Source organism: Rutidosis leptorrhynchoides, chromosome 2 (assembly GCF_046630445.1).
Source record: "Rutidosis leptorrhynchoides isolate AG116_Rl617_1_P2 chromosome 2, CSIRO_AGI_Rlap_v1, whole genome shotgun sequence".
Lineage (NCBI taxonomy): Eukaryota > Viridiplantae > Streptophyta > Magnoliopsida > Asterales > Asteraceae > Rutidosis > Rutidosis leptorrhynchoides.
Window position 1 is genome coordinate 573450579 of NC_092334.1, and position 13189 is coordinate 573463767.

Sequence of the window (13189 nt, forward strand, 5' to 3'; positions counted from 1 at the left end):
TTTCCGCTAGCCGAATTCTCTTACAACAACAGTTATCATTCGAGCATTAATACTGCACCTTTCGAAGCGTTGTATGGCCGCAAATGCCGTTCTCCTATTTGCTGGGCCGAAGTAGGCGAAAAGCAAATCACCGGACCCGAGTTAGTCCATGAAACAACCGAGAAGATTGTCCAAATCCTAGCGAGGCTCAAGACGGCCCGTGATCGTCAAAAGAGTTATGCTGACTTTAAACGAAAAGACTTCGAATTTAAGGTGGGTGATCGTGTAATGTTGAAGGTCGCACCTTGGAAAGGTGTAATCCGGTTCGGGAAGCATGGAAAGTTAAACCCGCGATACATTGTCCTTTTGAAATTTTGGAGCGTGTTGGACCCGTTGCTTACCGTTTGGATCTTCCGACTCAATTGAGCTCCGTTCATCCTACCTTTCACGTATCAAATTTGAAGAAGTGTCTTGCTAAGCCGAAACTTGTCATACCACTGGAGGAGCTTACGATAGATGACAAACTCCACTTCATGGAAGAACCTGTTGAAATCATGGACCGTGAGGTTAAGAATTTGAAGCACAATAAGATCCCAATTGTCTGAGTTCGATGGAATGCCAAACGAGGACCGGAGTTTACCTGGGAATGAGAGGATCAAATGATGCAGAACTATCCTCACCTTTTCCCGACTCCACCATCTACCTCAGCTTAAAATTTCGGGTCAAAATTTTATTTAACAGGTGGGTAATGTAACGACCTGACTTTTTCGACTTTTATTTATAGTTATTTCTTTCACGAAAGTGCGTATTTGTGCGTGCTAAGTTAGATTATATTCTGGGATCATTAATTATGTTAATTACATTCGTTAATACCTTACAACGTATTTTTAAGTACTAGGTTACTTAACGTGATCCTTTCTTTGCTTTTACGACCGTTAGTGTCACTTATTGATTAAAACGAGCTACAAACTTGGTACACGATAAACTTTTGCCATGATTGGGATATTATGGCTACGTAAACTTAATTGTTGCTTATTAATGACAATTACTTAGTTTTATGGTCCCTTAATTATGCTTAAGTGTTTACTTGGGCTTACTAGTTACCTTATTGAGCTTAACACCTTAGTGAACTTCCATGGCCCAACCTACTCAACTTAAGTGGGCTTGTAATGGGCTAATTAACCCATGTAATTACAATTAAGTCTATGGAAGTAATAAGACAAGTTACATGCATGCTTAGGAACAAAGGCTTGCATAATGTCTCTAACCACCCAAAATATCACTATCACCATGTACCACCACCATGAGCCACACCACAAAATGCCAAATGGTCCCCCCACCCTTGCTTGAAACGTCGGCCACCACCCACCACTTCACCATCATTAATTTTTTTTTCTTTTTTTCTTTCTTTGATAAATACTTACACTTCATTCATTTTTCATTTCATTCAAACTCACACACTTCTCTCTACTTTCTCACTCTAAAAACTCTCTCAAATAATTGAAGAACTTGTAAGTTCTTAATCTCTTTTTCTTTCTTTTCTTACTTTGATTTATGTATCATTATCATCATGAACAAAGATTCAAGTTTTGTAACTTGAATCTTCATAACTTTTGTAGATTTACACTTTGCTTTGAAAAGTAACAAGAACATGATGGATTCAAGCTTCTTAGCTTTGAATCTTCATAAACTTGTTAGATCTAAGTGTGCAAACTTAAGATCTCTTTATTTATGCTTAAGGATCAAAACTCATGTTTATGATCTTCATGTAACTTGAAGATCCAACACTTTACTTTATGGATCTTCAAAAAAGTTTGAAATACAAGCTTACTAGCTTGATGTTTCTACAAAAAGTTGAGATAAGATCAAAGTTTGTTAGTTCATGATCTACTTTTGTTTGTTGTAGTTTAGATTTGTGACTTGTGTTTCATGAAACAAAAAGATGCAAGCTCACTAGCTTGAGATCTCATAAGTGTTGTTAGAAATCCAAGCTCTCTAGCTTAGGGTTTCCCTTTTGTGTTTGATCTAAGTTGTGTAACTTATGATCCTTTACTTTGTTTAAGAAAAATCTTAATTGCTTATGTTCACTTACTTTACAAAATCCAAGTTTCATTGCTTATGGTTGTGTAAAGTTGAAAAGTCTAAGTGTTATGACTTAGGGTTTTCATCAAGATTATGAGATCTATACTTTTTAGTCTAAGATCTTTGATATCTAGTTTAGATCTAAGCTCTTTAGCTTAAGGTCTTGATTATTTAGTTTGATTCAAAGTTATAACTTAATAAAACTTGTATTGTGTTGAAACTAAGAAGATTGATGTAACTTTGGTTCATCATCTTGCTCAAACTCTCACATGAGTTTTGTTTTACTTCTTAGTTTTGATTATTGTGTGTTGATGGTAGAACCTTGGTCAAAGTGATGCAAACACATCAACAAGTTGTACACTTGAAGCTACAAGCATCAAGGATGAGAACCGTGATGAGCATCAAGCACCAAGAATCCCACCGGAGCACCTTGCTTACTGTTTTCTGGATCTGATCAGGCTCCTGGTGAAATGACCCGTTCATATACATTATAAACGATTCACAATAGTTGATTACATTGCGAGGTATTTGACCTCTATATGATACATTTTACAAACATTGCATTCGTTTTTAAAAGACAAAATTTCTTTACATCGAAAATTGACAGGCATGCATACCATTTCATAATATCCACTATCCAACTATAAATTGATTTAATAATAATCTTTGATGAACTCAATGACTCGAATGCAACGTTCTTCGAAATATGCTATGAAAGACTCCAAGTAATATCTTTAAAATGAGCAAATGCACAGCGGAAGATTTCTTTAACACCTGAGAATAAACATGCTTTAAAGTGTCAACCAAAAGGTTGGTGAGTTCATTAGTTTATCATAATCATTTATTTCCATCATTTTAATAGACCACAAGAATTTCATTTCCAGTTCTCATAAATATACGTCCCATGCATAGAGACAAAAATAATCATTCATATGGTGAACACCTGGTAACCGACATTAACTAGATACATATAAGAATATCCCCTATCATTCCGGGATCCTCCTTCGGACATGATATAAATTTCGAAGTACTAAAGCATCCGGTACTTTGGATGGGGTTTGTTAGGCCCAATAGATCTATCTTTAGAATTCGCGTCAATTAGGGTGTCTGTTCCCTAATTCTTAGATTACCAGACTTTAATAAAAAGGGGCATATTCAATTTCGATAATTCAACCATAGAATGTAGTTTCAATTACTTGTGTCTATTTCGTCAAACATTTATAAAAACAGCGCATGTATTCTCAGCCCCAAAAATATATATTGCAAAAGCATTTAAAAAGGGAGCAAATGAAACTCACCATACTGTATTTCGTAGTAAAAATACATATAACGTCATTGAACAAGTGCAAGGTTGGCCTCGGATTCACGAACCTAAATTAATTATATATAATTATGTGTTGGTCAATATTTGTCTAACAAGTTAGGCCAAGTCATAGTGTACCACAATTCTAATGCTCGAGACTAATATGCAAAAGTCAATAAAAGTAAATTTGACTCAAAATAATTTCCAAAAATCTATACATGATTAATATATAGTTTAAATATCGTCGTTTTATATTTTTAAAAGATTTATTAGAGTAAATAATATAATTTATTTATTAATAAATAAAATTTTATATTAAATTTATATAATATAATATACTTTTATATATATTAAGTAATAAAATTTATAGGGTTCATTTAATATCATAAAGATAATATGATAGGTATTATTAAAGTAAGTTATTACACGTAGTAAAATATGTTTGTATCACATATTTATTTGATAAAATAATATCTATAATGATAGTAAGTAAAAGTTGTATTATTTTGTAATAATAATAATTATTATAAAAATATCAATATTTATAATTACTAAGATGACATTATGATAAAACGATAATTCTAATTATGATAACTTTAATATTTACGATAATTTTTAATATTATCTTTAAAATAATAATTCTATTTAAAATAATAATAATAATGATATTTTATAGTAACAATGACATTTCTATCAAAATGATAATTTTTGTTAAAATGATAGTTTTAATACTAACGATATTTTTAATAATAATAGTAATGAAAAAAATAATAAGAACGATAATTTTATCTAAATCAATATCTTATAATATTTTAATTTCATCATGATACTCTTACTCATTATTTCCTAATCGTTTCGTTTAATAGCTTTTAATCGTCTTTTATATCGTGTTCATAATAATGATAATAATAGTAATCAAAATAATTAGGTGTTACAAATATTTGTTTTAATTACACTAATATTAATAATGATAGTTACTATAACATTTTTAACGATAATACTAATAATTATCTTAATGATAATATAGTAATAATAATAATAACAATGACAATATCAATTTTTAAATAATGATATATATATTAATAATGATAATAATAATAATAATACTAAAAATAATAATAATAATAATAATAATAATAATAATAATAATAATAATAATAATAATACTAATTATAACTTTAACAATAATAACGATAGTAATAATAAAAAAAATAACAATTTTTAATGATAAATCCATTTTATTGATAAAGATAATAATAATGATAATAATAAGATAAAACTAGAACGACGATAAAAACGACGATAATAATAATCATTTTTAATAAAAATATAGAAAATTCAATTGATTATAACTTTTAATCCGTTCATCGAAACCATTCGATATCTAAAGGAAAAGTCCTTAATTTTTCGCTAGCTTTCCAAGGACATGCATATCTTATACCTTATCTCAACCGCAAGTGTAACTAATTCAATATTCAATCTAACCTGTCTAAGGGCAATATCAAAAGTACAAGCATGCATAATCCTAAATACTCGAGCACTAGTCAGGGATACACTATTAGTATGTAAAAGTTAAATTATGAGTACTCACGTATCAATATTGAGATTCAATATTGCAGGAAAGGTACGTAGACGCAACGGAAATGATAAACACTATATTGACCTCACGAGCATACCCATGAACCATACTCAATCACCTCCATAGCTATAACCCATAATTTCCTTAATCCTATCGTACTCGAAAAACAATTTCGAAATCACTCGGACAGCACTCCGTCGTAATATTTTATGTATACTAATAATATCTTGAAATAATATGGAGTAAATATATATATGTAAATCGATTGAGAGAGTTTAGAGAAAAATATTTTCAAGTTTCTATGAAATAATGAAACCTATTGAATTCTATTTATAATAGATTTTTGAATTATTAAAGTGAATTATTAAAGTATGAATTATTAAAGTGAATTATTAAAGTATGAATTATTAAAGTGAATTATTAAAGTATGAATTATTAAAGTGAATTATTAAAGTATGAATTATTAAAGTGAATTATTAAAGTTAAAGTAAAGTAAAAATAAAGTAAAGGTAAAGTTTAAGTATAGTAAAAGTATAAAACTATGTACGTATAATACGCGTATAAATATATATAATATTATTTTAAATTGTTATATATATTTAATAAAATAAAATATAAATATCGTTATCTTTATCATACTAGTTAAGTAATGAGTTGTCAAAAGTGGTTCTAGATATTTATAAAAGTTATATACGTTTTAATAATAAAGTTCTTTTTAAACTGAAAACGTTTTTGTACGTTTGAAACTAAATAGATTAATCGAGTCTTTATGAGATTCAATCTTCCACTATTCTTTGTCTAGTTCTCAATGACTGACAATTTGTTCTTATTTATAAATCACTTTACCATTTTCCAAATATTGTTAAAACGGAAAGATTTCTCAAATCAACGTGGGCCTTTCAACAGAGACTTGTAATCATAATTCAATATATCTGATAATTCAATCATTTGATCTTATCTTCTAATTCCATTGATAAATATTTTGAAACAGATACAATCATATAAAGTATTTAATCTAATATTTTGTTTACGTTTCAAGTTATAATATATATACACATATACATATATAATCATATTCGTTTAATGGTTCGTGAATCGTTGGAACATGGTCGAGGTTGAATGAATGTATGAACATAGTTTAAAATTCTTGCAATTTAACTTAACAAATATTGCTTATCGTGTCGGAAACATATAAAGATTAAAGTTTAAATTTGGTTGGAAATTTCCGGGTTGTCACAGTACCTACCCGTTAAAGAAATTTCGTCCCGAAATTTGAGTGGAAAGGTCGTGAATGATAATAAGTATGTTTTCATGATGCATACGGGCTGAAAATTAGAGTTATTCATCCGCGAATAATTTGGATAAACAATTCATTTATATGAAGAGTACGAATGAAGCTAACATAGAAGAGTGAAATGAGTAAGTGTAGATTCATCTTATCATTTGACGTAGATATGATTGATTCCCAGATTTCAAGGGATTTGAAGAAAATCTTCTTAATAAGATTTGACTCTCCGGTAATCAAGGGAATTAGGATCCGCTTTAAATGCGATCGTCCATTTTAATTGTTCTGTAGGAGATTTTCTTATAAATTCACCTCCTTCGTTTCCTTACAACTCACACCTTCTGTTGATGCATTTTATGCAAGTTTCTAGACATCTACCCGCGTCCATTGCAGGTACAACAGTTTACAGGCCACCATGATTGCTCGTTATTATCCTATCCATGTTTGTATGTGGTTACAGGAACTGCAGGAACGAGATTTAGATGTTTAACTATGTTAGACTTAGTCAGACGTACGAGTGAAGCCTCACTAGTACAGCTGACAGGCTCATACGCACGGTTGATGCTGAGCTAAGTCACAATTACAACCTAAATGAGAAGACACGAGTGAGTGATCACCCGTACGACTGATGAAGCCAACTCGTACGTATGATGAATGAATCGTATAGGTGAGTCAACAGCAGGGGTATATAAAGTCTTATGTTCTTCATTTTAGGTTAAGCCTCTCATTTGTTACACACACTCAGATCTAGTGAGCTCCTTCGATTCTCTCTCAGTCCAAATCACCCAGGTGGTGAATAATAGCTCTAGGTGTTGATCTAATCACACTTGATTTAGTTGTGGTTTGACTAAATTAATCAAAAAAAACTTAACCTATTCACTAGAGGGTTTGATTCACTTATTCCGCCATTGTGTGAGTTAAATCTGTTGATTTCTAAGTTCCTAGTCATGTTTCATCACCTTCTATTCTTTCCCCCTCAACTCATATTTTAAAGTATTCATCAATATGCTCCATCCAGTTCTGATTCTCGATATACTTCTAACTTTCATATCGGTCATTCTTCTTTTTCATCTACCGCTAGAAGAATCTATTTACTTCTACTATACTCTTGGTTTTATAGTGTTTTTAGTTCTCCCGTGTCTTTATATTGCTATATGCATTGATATATACGGTTTGTGATTTCTGGGTTGTTGTTGGGTTTTATATCTTCCCTTATATTTCAAAGTCCTTGCTTCTTCTATAATCATTGTCATCCACAGTTAATGCTCTCTTCTATTTTCTATGATTTATACTCCCATTTCTAGTTCGGAGCTTTGTCCTTCTGTTTCTTCTTCTTGCGATTAAGCACCGCTTGTAATGGTCCAGAATTCGCAGATATAAATTTCGGAATGAACATTGTTAATGTTCTAGGAAGGAAATTGTAATGACACGATCTTCACTTGTCAAATTACCAGAATACCTCGGAAAAGGCCAAACCATCAAGAAATATTTTCTTGATATTTAGAGATCAAAGAGAATACAAGAGTCGTGTAACATAGCACATGATGACGTTATGATCTGTGAATCATCATGTTTCATTTAGAAACTCAGCATGAATTACTGTAATATAATCACGTTGATCAAGTGTCATTATATTATACTAACTCATGCTTCAGCTCCCAACACTTCTTCAAGAATATTCCTATTTTAAACTCGAATGTTTCAGAATTTAGAAACTAAAATAGTTTCTTTTATGATATAATACAGATAGCGTGAAGAGGTAAATGATTTCAGATAAGAATAATTATAAAAATATCTTCAGAAGTATGGATGATATTTATAATGAAAGATACGATGATATCTTAGAATGTCTAATATCAGAGGATGATGAAGGATATTGTTCGCAAGGGTTTAGAGTCAGGAGCAAGGTATTCGTTAATGACTTCAGCAAGTACTGAATCATTTGGATTCTTTGAAGGCAGGTTCAGCCTTTGTGATTTGTCCACAGCCTCATTCATACTTTGCTCAATCCGTTTTCCAGTTCCAAAGCTTCTCTTTTTCTGAGGTTTGCCAATATACTATCCTTTATCATCCAACTTTTTACTGTTAAGATCGTTTACAGTTTTTGCTGCTTCATCAGCATTTTTCAAAATTTCGAGAACTGGTTCGCAGTTTAGGGTGTTTTTCAGAAATTTCTCATCCAAAGAATGTAAGTCTTGGAGGTAGACGTTGTGTGTATATGTAATTGTTGATGTAGAAATGCTGCGAGATTTCAAAATACTGATTACTGATTCTCAATAATTGGTATGGCAATTCTTGTTATAAGGTACGAATGAGTATATGATAGGGTTTCGATAATTATAATGATTTTTTTTTTTTTTGGAAAGTCAAAGATCAATGAAGTTGTTGGTAAGTTTATTGCTAATGTGGTGAATATAAACGATTCCCCGATAACGTTGGAGAAAGGGCAACGTATCTATCGAGGTTATAATAAGACTGTTTTGATTGAGAAGTCGAAGGTGACTTGCTGGAGCTGTGACAAAACTGTCTATTTTGAAACGGAATTGAAAAGTTATTTTAGCTAGTAAATGCCAAAGGGTCTAACACGGATACGTGTCGAACTATGACTTGGGTTTTGAGAGTTTTTCAGGTGTATAAATGTGGGTAACATGTGGTTGGATCATCATCTCGATTGTTCCTTAGTTGAAGTGTCTTCAGGAATTTCGAAGGGTTTGAACACAGATTGTAATCGTTAACATACATTTGATGTTCTAACACAGTTTTAAAGTCAAAATATAGCTTGTGAAAGATGTAAGGATCTAAGAGTGATGATTTTGGTCATATCTCAAGTTGAATTTTGAGATTTCAAAATCAGAATATGTAATTAAATTTTGAATGAGTATGGTTGTTTTGATTTATATGAAAGAATGGATATTGTTGTGAAAGTAGGGAGTATAGTTGATGATTGCTGAATCAGTTTCGAAAAATGTAATATATTAATTGTGAATTTATATATCTCTCGGGTATTACCTACCCGTTAAAAAAAAATTTCACAATTAATATTTTGTACAAAAGAAGTTTATTACAGTCTTTATGAAAATATATGTGTATATTTTCTTTAGATGTAATATAGATTTAATGAGTTAATATTAAATTAAACTCATTTGTTTTATGGTTGGAACTAGAATTGAGTAATCCCTAAAACTTTATAAATTGCATAAGTATTTCTTCAATAATATTGAAATTATGAATCATTACTTTGTTATTTGTTGGTTTTCGTGAAATTCTTGTGAACTTCGCAAGGTACGAATGATGTTATTTGAAAAGTTTCGAGTACATCGATGATGAAAGCGTAAAATTAAACATATATTCGAATAATACACTTGATTTATTATAAATTGGATTTTTTATTGAATTGAGATAGAGATTGTAATTAACGATGGTTAAGTTGCGGACGAAGGACATACATCATTGCATATTTGTAATATGAATTAACTGAGTAGTTAAGATTCACACATAATAGCTTAGTACGGGAAGATTTATTATGGTTTAAAAATTTATACATATAAATCTTTCGATTGGAAATGAGTTAATACTTCATAACTCGTTGATACAATATATTTGTTGTTGATTCGTAATGATGTCCACAATGATTCTTGAACTGACAGAGTTTGTGATGTTACAGGTGATGTTGATTCTGACGATACTGACGGCACTGACTGTGTTGATGATGCTACGGTCCTGTTGATGCTGTTGGTAAAACAATTCTAGCTTGTAAATCGTACACCATTTTCGATCAAAGTTTCTACTCTACCATCTTCGTTCACTCATCCGATTTACGGTCAGAATTAAATAATCTCTAAGATTTTGGAGATTACATAACTGCCGCAGAGATATCTCTTCAATGAAGTTTATGAATTAATACTTCATCATTTGTTGTTGTTGATATTCCTGGATATTTACAGGGCGTATGACGTTGATGTTTGAGATACATATTATGATGTTGCGGTGTGGGATGTGGATGTTGTTGTTGGTGGTGGTGATGGTACTGTTGGTGTTGCCGATGGTGGTACTGTTTATGCTGTTGGTGCTGCTGCTGGTGTTTGTAACCTTTGCACCATATTCTCCAAAGCCACTACCCGAGCGCGAAGCTCGTTGACTTCTTCTATTACACCGGGGTGATTGTCGGTTCGGACGAGCGGATAAATAAAATCTAGAATTTGGTGTAGTATGTAATCGTGACGAGATACTCTAGAAATAAGAGAGAAAATGGTGTTTCGGATAGGTTCGCCGGTAAGTACTTCAGGTTCTTCGCCAAGAGGGCAATGTGGTGGATGGAAGGGATCACCTTCTTCTTGTCTCCAATTATTAAGGAGGCTACGAACCCATCCCCAATTCATCCAGAATAGATGATGACTAATTGGTTGATCCATTCCGGTCACACTGCTTTCGGAACTTGAGTGGGATTCCATTTCGGAATCCGAGGGACTTGAACTAATGACGAATTCCATTTCGTACGATTGAATAAAGAATTTTTCGATATGAAATGATTTTCCGGCTATCGGGTGGTATTCTAATTATATAGAGCAAAAGGTTTCATAGATTACGGAGGAATTTACGGAATATGTCAGGCAAAGTTTACTGTAACAGATACGCTAAGATATGAATTAGCAGATACGCTAAGATATGAATTTTGTCTATACACTATTCATGCAATCAATGCAATAAGATGTGTCTAGACTAAGAATGATAAGCAGGTAATTTCTGACAAAAATGATGAGCAAAACTTTTGAAATGCAGACACGGTCGAAGTCCAGACTCACTAATGCATCCTAACGACTATCAGTTAGACACACTAATGCAGACCTGGTTCGCTAAGACCACCGCTCTGATACCAACTGAAATGACCCGTTCATATACATTATAAACGATTCACAATAGTTGATTACATTGCGAGGTATTTGACCTCTATATGATACATTTTACAAACATTGCATTCGTTTTTAAAAGACAAAATTTCTTTACATCGAAAATTGACAGGCATGCATACTATTTCATAATATCCACTATCCAACTATAAATTGATTTAATAATAATCTTTGATGAACTCAATGACTCGAATGCAACGTTCTTCGAAATATGCTATGAAAGACTCCAAGTAATATCTTTAAAATGAGCAAATGCACAGCGGAAGATTTCTTTAACACCTGAGAATAAACATGCTTTAAAGTGTCAACTAAAAGGTTGGTGAGTTCATTAGTTTATCATAATCATTTATTTCCATCATTTTAATAGACCACAAGAATTTCATTTCCAGTTCTCATAAATATACGTCCCATGCATAGAGACAAAAATAATCATTCATATGGTGAACACCTGGTAACCGACATTAACTAGATACATATAAGAATATCCCCTATCATTCCGAGATCCTCCTTCGGACATGATATAAATTTCGAAGTACTAAAGCATCCGGTACTTTGGATGGGGTTTGTTAGGCCCAATAGATCTATCTTTAGAATTCGCGTCAATTAGGGTGTCTGTTCCCTAATTCTTAGATTACCAGACTTTAATAAAAAGGGGCATATTCGATTTCGATAATTCAACCATAGAATGTAGTTTCAATTACTTGTGTCTATTTCGTCAAACATTTATAAAAACAGCGCATGTATTCTCAGTCCCAAAAATATATATTGCAAAAGCATTTAAAAAGGGAGCAAATGAAACTCACCATACTGTATTTCGTAGTAAAAATACATATAACGTCATTGAACAAGTGCAAGGTTGGCCTCGGATTCATGAACCTAAATTAATTATATATAATTATGTGTTGGTCAATATTTGTCTAACAAGTTAGGCCAAGTCATAGTGTACCACAATTCTAATGCTCGAGACTAATATGCAAAAGTCAATAAAAGTAAATTTGACTCAAAATAATTTCCAAAAATCTATACATGATTAATATATAGTTTAAATATCGTCGTTTTATATTTTTAAAAGATTTATTAGAGTAAATAATATAATTTATTTATTAATAAATAAAATTTTATATTAAATTTATATAATATAATATACTTTTATATATATTAAGTAATAAAATTTATAGGGTTCATTTAATATCATAAAGATAATATGATAGGTATTATTAAAGTAAGTTATTACACTTAGTAAAATATGTTTGTATCACATATTTATTTGATAAAATAATATCTATAATGATAGTAAGTAAAAGTTGTATTATTTTGTAATAATAATAATTATTATAAAAATATCAATATTTATAATTACTAAGATGACATTATGATAAAACGATAATTCTAATTATGATAACTTTAATATTTACGATAATTTTTAATATTATCTTTAAAATAATAATTCTATTTAAAATAATAATAATAATGATATTTTATAGTAACAATGACATTTCTATCAAAATGATAATTTTTGTTAAAATGATAGTTTTAATACTAACGATATTTTTAATAATAATAGTAATGAAAAAAATAATAAGAACGATAATTTTATCTAAATCAATATCTTATAATATTTTAATTTCATCATGATACTCTTACTCATTATTTTCTAATCGTTTCGTTTAATAGCTTTTAATCGTCTTTTATATCGTGTTCATAATAATGATAATAATAGTAATCAACATAATTAGGTGTTACAAATATTTGTTTTAATTACACTAATATTAATAATGATAGTTACTATAACATTTTTAACGATAATACTAATAATTATCTTAATGATAATATAGTAATAATAATAATAACAATGACAATATCAATTTTTAAATAATGATATATATATTAATAATGATAATAATAATAATAATACTAATAATAATAATAATAATAATAATAATAATAATAATAATAATAATAATAATAATAATAATAATACTAATTATAACTTTAACAATAATAACGATAGTAATAATAAAAAAAATAACAATTTTTAATGATAAATCCATTTT